Below are 15,343 nucleotides of genomic sequence, written 5' to 3'. Positions count from 1 at the left end.
AGCCGCACTGTTGACAGTAACGGATGCGGATGTGCTTGCGGATGGGTTATGCCCTTCAAACACTGGAATCGTCTGCAAGTCAATATTGCCAGCTCCCGTCCCGCCTCCGTGCGTCATGACAGAGTTGATATTTGATACAACTTGGGTGTCTTAGCCTGTTTCTGCTGCTAAAAGAAAGCACTTCATAGACAGGAATTCAATAGACCAGAGATTTCTTCCTCATGGTTCTGCAGATGAGGGAGTCGAAGATCGAGAGGGTTTCTCTTTATTTCCATGATGGTTCCATTTGCTGCTACTGTGCATGGAAAAAGGCTGTGGGAAAGCTCTTTCTACAGAACTTAATCACATTTACTGGAGCACCATTTTCTTTTCTTTCTTCTTCTTCTTCTTTTTTTGTTGTTTATTTATTTATTTTCTAGATAGGGTTTCACTGTATACCAGGCTGACTTGGAATTCACTGTGTAGTCTCAGGATGGCCTCGAACTCACAGTGATCCTGCTACCTGTGCCTCCTGAGTGCTGGGATTGAAGGTGTGCACCACCTCGCCCAGCTGGAGCACCATTGTCATGACATAATCACCACTGAAGGCATTAATTACCTGTTCATACTCTCACATTAGTGACTAAGTGTTGCCACATGAATTTTTGAGCCCACACCATATCTTTGAGCTCAGGATATTTTAAGAACTCTCTAGATAATGTTAATGTGCAATAAAGTTCAAGAACCACTGTTTTAAAAGCCATATTTTAGGGCTCCCTCAGGGATGTTAAGATAAGAATCATTGAATAAACTGCTCACATTACAAGATTCAGACACCTCTCTTGTTTTTTAAAGTAAAGTACTGTGTAAAAATAAATTCCACAAGGTGGCCGGGTGTGGTGGCACACACCTTTAATCCCAGCACTTGGTTAGGCAGAGGTAGGTGGATCTCCATGAGTTCGAGGCCATCCGAGACTACATAGTGAATTTCTGGTCAGCCTGGACTAGAGTGAGACCCTACCTCAAAAAGCAAAACAAAACAAAAAAATTCCACAAGGTGAAATCTACATCTGTAAGTTTTTATCTATTGTTAGGAAAACTATTCCACGTAATGAATGTCAGAAAGTTTGGTTAGGAATCCCATAAGTTCAAAATAAGGAAGTTGTGGTTCTATAGTAATGTATAACAGATTAGCTTACTTCCAAACTACATGTGAATAAAGAGTAACATGACTGCTGAACCAGCTCATGCCAGTGGCAGACAGTGGAAGTACCAGGTCCAGATCATGGAGATTTGACAAATTAGAAAGGTGACCGTTCAATATGGAAATTGGTCAGTGACACATGGCAGCAAGGGAGACGAGACGGCTACCTTTACATTAGGAAAGCATCATGCAGGTGGAGATTCCTTATAGTTAAGGTATCTTTCACATGCATTAGGAACTTAATAGACTCTTTTTGAAATTGTGTGCGTGTGTGTGTGTGTGTGTGTGTGTGCGTGCGCGCACGCATGTGCTCACAATTACCAGAGTCTTTTGCCACTGCAATCAAATGCCATCCAGCTTTACATGGGTTTTGGGGCAGGAATTGAACCTGGGCTGGCAGGCTTCGTAAGCAAGCACCTTTAACCACTGAACAATCTCCCCAGAGCCATGGGTTAAATAGACTCTTATGTGCCAAATGGGTATGCCACCCAGAGATTTACAAAAATGTAATGCAACAGAACCAAGAAGTAAATTCGGGAAACGTCTCTCCTTTTAAAGTATAATATCTTATAGCACTAAAGTTTGTGTTATCATTTCAAGTAGTATCTTAGCCTGGTCTATGCAGCTCTCTGTTGAGAGGCATCTGAGTCTGATTGAATGTTTACTTTCCTTATCTTATTATTTTTTGATTCATTTGCTTTTGTTTTTTGAGATAGGGTCTCACTCTAGCCCAGACTGACTTGGAATTCTTCATGTAGTCTCAGGCTGCCCAGGAACTCACTGTGATCCTCCTACCTCTGCTTCCTGAGGGTGGGATTAAAGGTGTGTGCCTCCAAACAAGGTTTACTTTTCTTAACTTAATCTGTGAGTTACTGAAGGCATATATTAAAGTATACACACATATATATGTATATATAATGATACACAAGTATGTGCACATATGGTTTGTAAATCATGGCTACTTGATAATAATGTGACTTATGTTTGAAGCACCTTGTGCTTCTTAAAATGTTCATTCAAATGCATCACTAGTTGAGGGTTACATAATGGCCAGGTGGTGGCACACATCTTTTAATCCCTACACTTGGGAGGCTGAAGTGAGAGGATCACCACAAGTTTGAGGCCAGCCTGAGCTACAGAATGAGTTCCAGGTCAACCTGGGCTAGTGACCCTGTTTCAGAAAACTGGGATGGAAAAAGCAAAAAAACAAAAACAGAAAAAGAAATGGAACATTACGTCAGTAACTGTGAGCTTCTGGGTACATGGTTGGATCACACAGTTAAACTTACTTATTAAGTGGATATTGCAGCTAATCAGAACCAACAACGATATGATGAAATGAGAACGTTTTCTGTGATATTTAAGCCAATTATCTTGAATTAGGCTAGGGAGGTATAAAATCGTAATTATTAATTTATATTATTTATTTTTCTTAAAAATCCACTGGGTAAAACTACCTCAGAGTTCATCTGGACTATAAGGATTGCTTCATTTCTTTTCCTGGGTCTCATTTATCTTTCCTTTAGCTCATAAAGAGATGGATGATAGTTAATATTCTAATTTCAACTTTTGAAAAGCTCCATGTGACAGTATAAGGCAGTTCTAACTCCGTAGTTATTTTTCTAAGCCGTGGATCTTGTAAAGTGCTAGGAATGGAACACAGGTCTTGCTGTGACCACACAGCAAACACTCTGTCCTTGAGAATTTTAAAAGGACTCAACTTACTGATTTTACTTTTCAGATGAGATATGCCTATTCAGTTTTGGTTTCTCTGATAGACTATTCTAATGCAAATGTAAAGGTTTTTTATTTTTCTATGCCACATGCTATTTTTAAATCCCTTTTAAATGCTGTGTTATGCACCATATGGTCTCAACGTGGCATGCGGCACTGTTTTGATTGCTCTTCTGGTTCAACATTTTTGTCTTAAAACATGTTTCACTTTGCCTAGTATGTGCTCGAAAATTGTATCATGTATGTCTCACCTCATTAGAAAACTGCCAGTTTTTTGCTAGAGGCAAGAAAAGAATTTCATACCCATCAATTCAAATGCTGTATACCCAAGCAACCAGGTTTTTTTGTTTTATTAATTCATTAGTCAATAATGCCTTAAACATTTTCTTATTGGTTGAATTTTAACCAAATGTCAGTACTTTGCTATTTGTATGGGGTTTTTTGTCCTATATGTGCATTCTGCTTGATTTTGTTTAAGTTGAACTTGACACTTTTTCCTACTGATTCAACAGTTCCACCTTTATTAGCATCACGAGGGTGTTTCCCATTCGCTGTTTCAATGACTGTTTGTTTGCCTTAGGAAATGCCATTAGTAGCATAATTTCGTGTTCTTTGGGAAGATTAAGCCTCTAAATTGATTTATTTTTTTTTATAAGAGAGTGAGAGAGAATTGGGGTGTCAGGGCCTCTAGCCACTGCAACCGAACTCCAGATGTATGCACCACCTTGTGCACATGTGCATCCTTGTGTACGTGTGTGTCCTTGTGCATCTGGCTTGTGTTGGTTCTGGGGAGTTGAACCTGGGTGTTTAGACTTCACAGGCAAGTGTCTTAGCCACTAATCACTCTTTCTAGCCCAGGCCTCTAAAGTTTAAAGGCTCTTCTGATAATTGCTTGGAGTAAAATTTATTGTGAGTAATATAACCATGAGTGCTTGCAAGGATAGGCCCACAGTACACTGTGCAAAGACACTAGGTGAGAAATACCTTCCAACTACTATATTACGTTTCATACCTTCAGTTAATTCCAGCTTTATCACTAGCTATTATGAACATTGAGCTTTGGTGTCTATGGAATGAGGTGTCATACTTTCTTGAGACAGTTTTGTGATGAGGATCAAATTAAATAATGTGTATTGAAATCCTTTGTAAACTGTAAAAAAAGTAAAATAAAGTCAGGTGGCCATTTTTCTTCTGACTTTTATTATTTTCAAGGTTTCCCCTTGTATGTGAGCAGCTGAGTGATGCACAGCCACTATTGCAGCAGTGGTAAAACTGGCATCAAGTAGTTTCTAAGATACGTGAGAAGGTGGAAAATGTGGTGAATTTGCCCAGTCGTTTCGCATTAGTGAAAGACAGTTTTGGCAGAGTAAGTTACCTTTCCATCCTCAGATGGAATGGTCTCCCTTCCCATAGAAACTATGCAGGCAAGACAGAAGTCAGCATTTAAAAAATCTATAAATCTCAGGAGGAAAAAAAAAAAAGGAGAAAAAAGAAGTTTTACCCTCAAAACAAACAACCCTTGGGGGCCATTGTCCTCTCAGATGACATGGTGTCCTGCAGACTGTGAACATTCCAGACCTTAGAGAACTAGGTGACGGCGGTGGGGGTGGGGGTCTCAGCTGTGACTTTGGCTCCCTCTGTCTCATACCATGCCCCTTAGCAAGTGCTTGGATCACAGGCAAATGTGATCATTCTTGTCATTTTTCCCAGCCCAGCCCCAGTGCCTCAGCTTATTGACTCTGGTGATAAAGTGGCAAGAGCTGGAAATGTCATTGGTAGCATGTTTCATGTTCTTTTGACTTATACTACCCCTGAGTTATGAAAGGGGTATCTGATTGTAAGCTAGATTTAATGTGATAAATATAAACATGGGTGTGAGATTTCTGTGAGGTTGGCCCCAGATAAGAGACTGCTTTGGACATTGGCAAGTTAACGTGAATGTATTAATTGATATTCCATCATTGAGACCTAATATTCTTTTCTTTTTAAACATACATTTATTTATTTATATGGAAGCATAAGCAGAGAGAGAGAGAGAGAGAGAGAGAATGGGCATGCCAGACCTCTAGCTGTGACAAAAAAAAAAAAAAAAAAAAAAAAAAAAAAAAAACAGGTGCCTGCATCACTTTGTGCATCTGGCTTACATTGGTACTGGAGAATTGAAAGGGGGTCACTATGCTTTGCAAGCAAGTGCCTTAACCGCTGAGCCATCTCTCCAAGCCTCGTTTTCTTTTTGGTGTCTGTGATCATGGGTAAGTCTGTGCCCCCTCGCGTGCACTCTAGCTGGGCACGGCGTCCTGAGCTGTGCCCGCGCTAGACGAGAGTGCCACCACCGCGTCTCATGTTTATCTCATACCTCTCTTCAACTTGTGTTTCTTTAAATCTTTTTTTAAAAATAGTTCAACAAAAATCCATTAAATGTCCATGAATTGATGGAAAGGGTCCTGTTTTCCAAGGAGAATCAGAACAAGAGTAGGGGCTCTTCTCTTTTCTTTTTTTTCACTTTATTTTGTTCGGTTTTGTTGGTATTGTTTTCAAGACAAAGTCTCACTTTCTTTCCCAGGCTGGCCTTGAACTCGGGATCCCTTTTTCTTGCCATGTGCTGGGATTGCAGGCATGTGCTGCCACATGCCCTTGAAGAGCTCACGGGTTAGCGGTTCCGGCCCGTGACACCACTGCCACTTGACGAATACAAAGCAACAGGCGCTTTGGCTGTAAATGTCCAAATCCGGGGTCTGGTATTAGAGTTAGTTGACTGGGTGGCTCAAAAATGTCACTATGGACTAAGTTGTTTTCCTCTTATTTTTTTTGCTATTTTCAGCATGATCTGCTTTCTATAAATACAAAAAAATTCCTAGAGAATTCCATGAGGCATCATGTCAAACCAGCATGGACCAGTCTAGGATGTCCTTTGGGTTATAGAGGTATCCTCTCCTGACGCCATGTGCACGAGGGAGACACCTAAAAATCATCTACAAGACTATGGGAGGTGCTTGGGAAATGGCTCAGTGGTTAAAGGAGCTTGTTTGCAAAGCCTGCTGACCGAGGTTCAGTTCCTCAGTCACCCACATAAGCCAGATGGGCATTAGGTTGTAGTGGCAAGAGGCCCCGGTGTGCCCATCACACACACACGCACAAGCACACACACACGCACGCACATGTGCAAATAAATAATTCTCTTTTTTACAACGAGTATGGGAGAGACAAGTATTGCAAAGAAGAATAAGACATTACCTTGAAGGAAACATACGGGGATTTTTAAGAAATCCTTACCACGACTCCCAAGTTAGGAACGGCTGTTATCAAAAATAACAGATGCTAGTGAGGATATGGAGAGAGAGGGCAACTCTCACATAGTTGGTGGTAATAAAAATTAGTAGCCATCATGGAGAACAACAAAAAATTATTCACAAAAATAAAAACAGATCTACAGCTGGACCCAGAAATCCCACTTCTGAAGGTATCTCCAAAGGAAACGAAGTCAAAACACCAAAGAGATACGTGTACTGCAGCAGTATTCACAAGAGCTAAGATATGAAACCAACCTAGGTGAGCATCAAGAGATAACAGGGAAAGGCAAATGTGGTAAATATACACAGTGGAATATTATTTGGTCCCACAGAGGAATGAAGCGGAAGTGGAGAGCAATGTCTGAAGGAAATAATCCCTGTAGAGGAACGCGTGCACTCTCTTCCTGGTAGAAGCTAGGAAATATCAACTCCAGTATAAAAAAGTAATTAAGGGAGATGTGGATGGGTTGGGGTGTGATAAAGAGAGGCCGGGCTCAAGTCTGCTGAAACGCCACACTAAATTCCATCTGTATGGACACTGACTGCACGCTCACCAGTATAAAAAAACAAAAAGAGCCGGGCGTGGTGGCACACGCCTTTAATCCCAGCACTCGGGAGGCAGAGGTAGGAGGATTGCCATGAGTTCGAGGCCACCCTGAGACTCCATAGTGAATTCCAGGTCAGCCTGGACTAGAGTGAGACCCTACCTCGAAAAACAAAAAACAAAAACCAAAAAACAAAAAGAAAGAAAGAAAGAAAAAACTTAAAAGGACAAAACCACCACCAAAATAGCCCACAACTCTTTGGGCAGTGTCATTTTTGAAGGTCTGACGTTCATTTTCAAAGTACATTCTGCAGGAGAGTCTCGTGTTCATATCATTTCCTGAAATCTTCCACATAAATGACGGGATTTTTCCTCTGAATGTCCACTTATCTGGGTGTCCCCACCTCAGCCACACTTCCTCTCCTTGAGTAGCTTAGCAATGTTATTTCTCTCATCTTAAGACCATTGCCTTTGAGCTGTCTAATCATCATGTCTTTTATTTTACTTAGAAATGATTTGTTTTGTTTTTCTTTGATGACCAAAGAACTTGTGCACATGCGCTGCTAGGGATCAAACACAGATAAGAAGACAATTTTTAAAAATTACAAGTCCAGCATTGGGACTAACATGTGTCTTTCTGTTAACTCACTCTGTGTCAATGTCCCCAAGCACGTCAAGTGACTACTCAATGCACGCTTGGGCTTTATTCTTTGAGTTTAAATTTTTCTCTTGCTTGGCTTTCTTTGGGAGTCTTGCCCATGTCTCTGTTTGCTCTCTTAACTGTTTGTGGGTTGGTTTTTGTTTTTTTTTTTGCATCATTTTGTGGTTTTCACATATTTTTATTTAGAGAGAAGATCCAGCCCGGGAGATGGCTCAGCGGAGTTAGTGCTTCCAAGCATGAGACCTCAGCTCAGTCTCTAGAATCCACTTTTGAAAATGGTGGCTGTGAGCAAGGTGTACGCTACACCTGTAGTCGGGGCACAGGGGTGTGGAGCCAGGCGGATCCCTGGCGCTCAAGATAGCCCACTCGCTGAGCTCCAGGCCAGTGAGAGACCCTGTCTCAGGAAAGATGGGCAGTGCCGCCACTTCCACATGCTCCCCACTCATGTGGACACACACACACACACACACACGGGTACATGGACACACAGACAGAAGGACACACACACACACAGACACACACACACACACGGACATGCACACACACAGACACACATGGACACACACGGACAAAATATGCAAAAGTAAGTTTATTCATTTTTTTGTGTTGTTTCTAGCTTGCTCTTCATTTTCAAGATGAATTTTTCTTCCATGTCTAATTCTTGGTGGAGATCTTTCACTTCTATTTAAAACTTTACTGATAATAAATGAACTATTTTAATTCTTCCTTAACCATTTTATAATTTGCTTCCATTTCTCTTAAAATTTTGATAGAGTCTGGAGTATAGCTCAGAGAAGCCTGCACAAGGCTGTGGGCTCAACCCTGACACTGTAAAGAATTAATGATTATAATAAGACATGTTACATTAAGCATCTCTTTGCTTCATAACCATGTTTTCACTCCTAGTGTGCTTTCCTCCTCTACAAGGGCATCGATTTTCTCCTTTCTTCTGCTTTTGTTCCACATAGTAACTCCATGTGGGAACCCACTACAGTACTTGTACATTGCTCATTTTTAAAAATTTATTTTTATTAGATATGGACATACTTAGCATGTAAACAACACATGTTGGTACCATCCTTTCCCTCATCCCTGCCTCTTTTCTGAAGACTGCCTCCTCACTGGGGATGCAGGTCATCCCAATGGGGATTGTGGGTCATGCATTGTGGGGACAGCAGTCAGTTATAGGGGAGAGACAATGTCTCTGTGCATAATGTCCCAATTTGTGGCTCTAACAATCTTTCCACCCCCTCTTCCACAAAATTCCCTGAGCCATGCTGGGAGCATTTTAAGTCTACTTCAATGATGAGATCTTAGGAGCCTCTGGATCTCTGGTTTGGTAGGTGTTGAGTGTCCTCAGTGTCTGTCTCCTTCACCCTTGTGCTGATACCAGGTTCACTAAGAGAGCAGCACTCTTGATCATTTTCCCAATTCCTCTGTGGTTTCAGCTGGGCCAGGGTGAAGTACACTGGGTCCTTTATCTCCTCAGGTCTGGCTCCCTTCTGAAAAAGCAAAGCCCAATCTCCAATGGAGAGTGAAGACAGCACCGGTTAAATGGGATAGCCATTATTAATTTAGAGACAAAGTAAAGGGTGTTACTGTCTTATAGCTCAAGATTAGTGGGAACTTGACATTGGAAAGCAAAATCATTATCTGAATATGATTATGACTTGTTTCCCACTTCCAAATATGATTTCCTTTCCACTGAGCAGATCTGTTAGCCAATCCAAGAGCAGGTGGTTACCCACCATGGCTGTGTGCCAGTATTGCACTTGTGAGCATCATGTCAGGTTTCTTGCTTCTGAGTAGCTTAGACTTTGAGTTGCTTGAACAGACGTTGGCCACTTTCCTCTGGTAGCTCATGTAGTGCCTTCCAGAACTAGAGGGCTTGGGCTGGAGAGATGGCTTAGCGGTTAAGCGCTTGCCTGTGAAGCCTAAGGACCCCGGTTCGAGGCTCGGTTCCCCAGGACCCACGTTAGCCAGATGCACAAGGGGGCGCATGTGTCTGGAGTTCGTTTGCAGTGGCTGGAAGCCCTGGCGCACCATTTCTTAATCATTCTCTCTGTCTCTTTCTCTCTCTCTGTCACTCTCAAATAAATTAATAAAAAATGAACAAAAAAAAATTTTTAAAAAAAGGTGTTTTAAAAAAAAAAGAACTAGAGGGCTAAATGTCTGGGGACTGGCTCTCCTCCAGATTCCAGCCAGGTCTCTCCATGTTACGGGCTGACAGCATATGGTGTCTTTAGCAGTAGGATCTTACCATTAACCTCTGATGGGTAATTAAGTGTCCTTACCCTATATCCTGGAAGTTAGAACGTTGAACTCTCAACAGGACATTAGGGGGAGAACCTGAACTGAAGGGCCCTGGAGAGGGTGAGATGAAGTCTAATCTTAAATTTTTCCTGTTTCTCTCTCTCTCTCTCTCTCTCTCTCTCTCTCTTTGTCTTTTTCTTTTTTCTTTCCCCTTGGCTCTGGCCTGTATTTCCCTATACCAGGATGCAGTTAACATCCACAGTGAGCTATTGATCAGAGAGAAATAGAAGATCTCCCAAAACATACAATGTTTATTTTTTTTGTTTTGTTTTTTTGTGTTGTCCATCTTTATTTTTTATTAATTTTTTTGTACTCAATGAATACAGTTAAGTTAGTACCATTGTTAGTCTCCTCCCTGTCCTCTCCCTCCACAGGGACCCTTCTTGTTGGGGTATATGGGTTGTGCACTGTGGGGTTAGCCTTCAGTTTTGGGCAGGAGGAAATGTCTGTGTGTCATGACCCAATGTGCGGCTCTGGCATTCTTTCCACCCCCTCTTCTGCAAATTTCCCTGAGCCATGTTGCATTCATTTAGGTCTGCTTCAGTGTTGAGATTTTGGGTGCCTTGGTGTCTCTGGATATCTGGTTTGGTAGGGGTTGATTGTTCTCTGTGTCTATCTCCTTCACCATTGTGCTAGTTCCTGGTTCACCAAGAAAACAGCATTCTTGCATGTTTCCCCAATTATTCTTAGTTTCAGCTGGGGCCCTTTTGAGGAATGATGGGGTTGTTCTCTCCTTACATCTGCTTCTATCTGAAAAAGAGAAGCAGATTCTCTAATGGAGAGTAAAGTTAGCACCAAATAAATGTGATAACCATTGTTTTTAGAGAGAGTTTAGTGAAGAGTGGGCTCATTTTTGGATATGGTTCTGACTTGTTTCCCAGCTCCAGCTATGGGTTCCATTCCACTGAGCAGATCAGTTAGCCAAATCGAGAGCAGTTGGATTCCCATCATGCGTATGCACCACTATTGCACTTGTATGAGCATCATGTCAGCTTGTTTCCTGCTAAATAGGTTAGACCATGTGCTGCTTGGACAGATATTGGTCATGTTCTCCCAGTCGCTTATGTAGTACCTTCTGGCACTAGACACGCTGTCTGAGGAATGACTCTCTTCCAGCTTCCAGCCATGTCACTCCGTGTTACATGCCAACAGCATATGGTGTCTTCAGCAGGAGGGTCTTACCACTAACCTATGTCATTGATGACCCACCATAGGTTAGTGATAAGACCCTCCAATGCTCATGTTTAAGAGAAGAGTTTTTCTGGTTGTCTGGGACAGAACAGTGGCCCAAGAGAGCATGCTAGCTTCACACTTCTGAGGATCTCACTGTCTTTTCATAGTGGTGGAGAATATACTCTTGCCACTCTGCCCGCCTCCTCCCTCTTCATTTGGGCTTTCTTACTCTTCCCAGCCTGTCTCTCCTCTCAGCTTGGAGCAGCCCCCAGCCCTTCTCCCCATTGCTAACCTTTGTCTGGTGGGAGCTGCAGTTTGAGCTTTCAATATTCACAGACCTCCTCAAGCTCCAACCCCAGCTCTGCTGTGGTAGATTCTTGCTGTGAAAAAACAAAATTCTCAGGGGGGCTCTGCAAATCCCTCTGCATTCATTCTGAAATGGCAGACAACAGGTGGTCTCTGTCTGCTTTATTTTGGAGCCAGGGGAGACACCTTGTCACCTAATACTAGTGTGAATATGATCCGGGTGGGTTTTCTTTTTGTTTTTCTTTTCATCTTAGGCAAGCCCAACAGACTGGCCTTTTTTATGAGAGAGAAACAGAGAAGGGGTGGGGGATTGAGAATTGGTGCACCAGGTCCTCCAGCCACTGTAATCAAACTCCAGATGCGTGCACCACCTAGTGGGCATGTGCAACCTTGCACACGTCTCACCTTGTGCATCTGGCTTACGTGGGATTTGGGGGAGTCAAACATGGGTCCTTAGGCTTCACAGGCAAGCACTTTAACCACTAAGTCATCTCTCCAGCCCAGTCCCTGTGTTTTAAATTGCTACACTAGTAGCTGAATTTTTATAAGGTGATCCAGAAGACATTTGCAGTTTTTCTTATGAAAAAATTCTGTAATTTTGTAATTGGAAAATAAATTATATTGACACCTAAAACAAAAGCATAACTTAGAAATGAGGTGTAGGCATGTTTTGAGGTTCCCTGGAATTCTGAGAACCAAGCACTGATTTTTGCTTTGGAATTGGTATGTGCCTTTCAATTCAGACCAGGCGTGTGGGGAGGTCACCTGAGAGCAGTAATGAACTGGGGCTTCAGAGTCATACAGACCTCTTTTTTGTCACTAAATTTATGATTTACACATTAACTCTTCTGAGGAAAACTCAGAAGGATAATGAGGGTTAAATTAGGTTGCATATTCAAAGGCTGGTAAATTTATTAATATAATCTTCTGATTTGATGTCATTCTAATACTCATAATTGTGATAAAGTAACGAAGTATAAATTTTTTGTATAACATAAAGTGCTTTGTAGAAAATATATGAATTATTTTTAAAAATACATTTATTTATTTATTACTTATTAAGTTTCAAGCAGAGAGAATGAGAATGAGAATGGGCATGCCAGGGCCTCCTGCAACTGCAAATGAACTCCAGATACATGTACTACTTTGTGCATCTGGCTTTACATGGGTACTGAGGAATTGAACCCAGGCTGTCAAGCTTTGCAAACAAGCACCTTTGACTGCTGAACCATTTCCCTAGCCCCCAAGAATTATATTCAAAATGATTTTCTGGGCATATTAGAAGAATGTTTCTGCTGTCACAAATTGCATTTAAATTTGCATTTTGTAATAGACCACTGGTATCACTCATCTGCATTGCCGTAGCAGTTAGAGAGGCGGCATGTCTGTCAGGAGAAGCCTGCTCTGCACTTACATTTGGGCTGAACTCACTTTGGAGCCAACATTCACCATTTATGAGGAGTTTAGTTTGGTTAGTTATACCTGAGAAGTTTGCCATCAAATTCCACCAATCGTAACTGAGCACTACTGAACACTCAGCAGTGTACGAGACGTCGTCTCTGCCCTTCTAGAAGTCACAGTTTGAGGTCAAAGGCTCGCACGCCGTCACTACATACGCCAGGAAGTGCTGCAGTGTTTAAAAGCCAGCAATCTCAGCCGGAGCTGCTTAGCCCAGGCTTGAAGTTCAAGGAAGTATGCCGAAGAAAAGGCTCCTCCGCTGACTTCTGAGGATGTGCGGGAATTCCTCGGGGAAGAAGGTGGTAGAAGGCCTGTGCAGGGTGTGGAGACATTTGAGGACTAAGACGGGAGGCAGTGTCCCCAACGGTGCCCAGAGAGCTGACTCATCAGGAGAGCTGTCCTGTGTGCGCGCACGCGCCCTACCCCAGGCCCGATGACCCACATGCTCCATGAGTGAATCTCAGGATCCAGATTATTAGCTCACGGTGGGAGCCACTCACTGGGTCTAGAAAGAGGAATCAAAGCAGGGTCATTGAGGCCAGAGAGGGAAGCCAGGACTACAGAATGAAGGGTTTGTAAACCATGCTGCAGAGCTTCGATTTTATGCTAAGGGCTGAGGGTACCATGGAAAAATTTAGAGGGTGTGGGGGCGAGATTATCAGATTAAGCATGTATAAAGATGGCTGCATTGAGTGTGTGCTATCTTTACAGAGACTACAGTTTAATTCTAATTCATGAGGTTTGACATCAGTTTTGAAGTCTAAACTGGAGGGCTGGAGAGGTGGCTCATCAGTTACAGTGCTTGTCTGCAAAGCATAAGGACCCAAGTTCAATTCCCCAGTACCCAAATAAAGCCAGATGTACAAGATGGCACATACATATAGAGTTCATTTGCAGTGGCTGGAGACCCTGGCATACCTGTCCTCTCTCTGTCTTTATCTGCCTCTTTCTCTCTCTCTCTCAAATAAACATTCAAAAATTTTTAAATGGAAGTAATAATACCTAAAGTGGTTCATGGTTTTTGTGAGGTTAATGGAGATAATCACTGTGAAGTGCAGGGCTCTAGCGCTTAATATGAATTTGGAACTTAGAACATGTTAGTTTAGGAGTCAGGGAAGGGCTGCGGTTGTATGTAGGTCAGTGGATAAAGTGTTTGCTCAGCATGAACAAGGCCCTGAGTTCAATCCCCCCCCCCAAAAAAGGCAAAATTTGAGTGGTGTAAGCATGCATAATGCTATGCACCAACAATGCAGCCCTTGAGAGAGAAAAGCAGGAGGATGGGCATAAGTTGGAAGCCAGCCTTATTACGTAGCCTGAGCCCACCTCATCAACAATACCAGCAACACAAAGTCATGGAGCCAAATAATTTGTAGAAACACAGAGATCATGATTGAATCACATGTTACCTTTTCTTCTGAGTCCTCTCCAGTTCACACCTTTCTCTCCAGACCTCATCCCCTCTGTAACTATCACAGCCTCTCACCAGAATTCATGAAATAGCCCCTTAATTCTAAAAACCAGTCACCTTTCCTTTTACCCTCACATTGATCACAGGAATATGGGTTCACCCAGAATCGCACTAGGTAACTCCAGATCCTCTAGACTTTAGCTGATGAACACCCTCCCTGAATCCTTACAAGAGCAGGAATTTCCCTGTGTGTTTGTAGAATCTTCCTCACTTCTTCCATCCAGCACAACTCATTATATATAAAATTTCCCTTCCCTTCCTCCCCCCACACCTTCTTTCTTTTTTCTTTCCCCTTTCCTGCCCTTCCTTTCCCCTTGCCTTCTCTTTTCTTTCCTTGAAGACAGGGTCTTGCTAAGTAGCCCAGGGATGCATCACACTTGCCTTGCTTGCCTGGCTTGAACCTTGTCATTTCTCAGTGGGTACCTGATTCCCCAGTAGCTCTATTAAGCCAGATGTCCCAGCAGTACATACAGTTAATCCACATTATTTACTAATTCTTCCCAGAATATGGTTGCCATCTACAAGTTGATTCTTCAGGCCTTTCTGTGGTGGGTCTTGGACAGGCAGAGAAAGGTGCAGAGCGGGTCTCACGCTCTCTGCCGAGGATAAGTAGGCCGTGCTCAGCATTCATGTTCCGGTTCCTACCTCAGCCAAGGAGCTCTCCCGCAGCCTATGCGGATCCACACTTGTACACTCCCGTGCTTTTTCTTGGTTATTTCTCGGCTTTGAATGGCCCTAGACAAAGAGCTGAAACACCACCCATTTGTTCCTAAGCATGAAAAGGCTTTGCTGTGCCTTTCAAGGAAGTCCTGTGTGTTTGATGGGCGTCCTTGCTGGAGTTATGCTGTTGGCCATGAGTTCAAGGTTAATAAATTCAAAATATGAAATAAGACGTCTTCAAACAGAAACAGAAAATAATGTATTTGTTGATCAGTTGACAAAAATGTTCCAAAGACCCCTGCATTGGCATAAAGAGGGATGACTCAGGATTGGCAATTTGGTGTGTGCAATAACCTGGTATAATAAAACTGCAAACACCGTATTTCATAAACTTCTCAGTAGCTCCCACAGTGACTCTGACATGACAGATACTCATACTAACCTTTGTGTGTTCATGTGTACAAATGCATTCCTTATTACCTATGTCTGCATACACTTTATAAACTTACATAGACTGGGCTGGAGAGATGGCTTAGCCATTAAGTGCTTGCCT

General features: G+C 42.5%; 1 protein-coding gene across 1 annotated transcript in view; it reads left to right on the top strand.

Annotated features, from left to right (window-relative positions):
• The window catches only part of Odad2 (outer dynein arm docking complex subunit 2), a 161,647-nt gene that overhangs the window by 103,255 nt on the left and 43,049 nt on the right, over positions 1-15,343 (top strand). The gene's annotated exons all lie outside the window — the stretch shown is intronic.

This window comes from Jaculus jaculus, chromosome 5, assembly GCF_020740685.1.
Source record: "Jaculus jaculus isolate mJacJac1 chromosome 5, mJacJac1.mat.Y.cur, whole genome shotgun sequence".
Classification (NCBI taxonomy): Eukaryota; Metazoa; Chordata; class Mammalia; order Rodentia; family Dipodidae; genus Jaculus; species Jaculus jaculus.
Note: the sequence above shows the minus strand (reverse complement) of the source record. Positions and strands in the feature narration are given on the sequence as shown.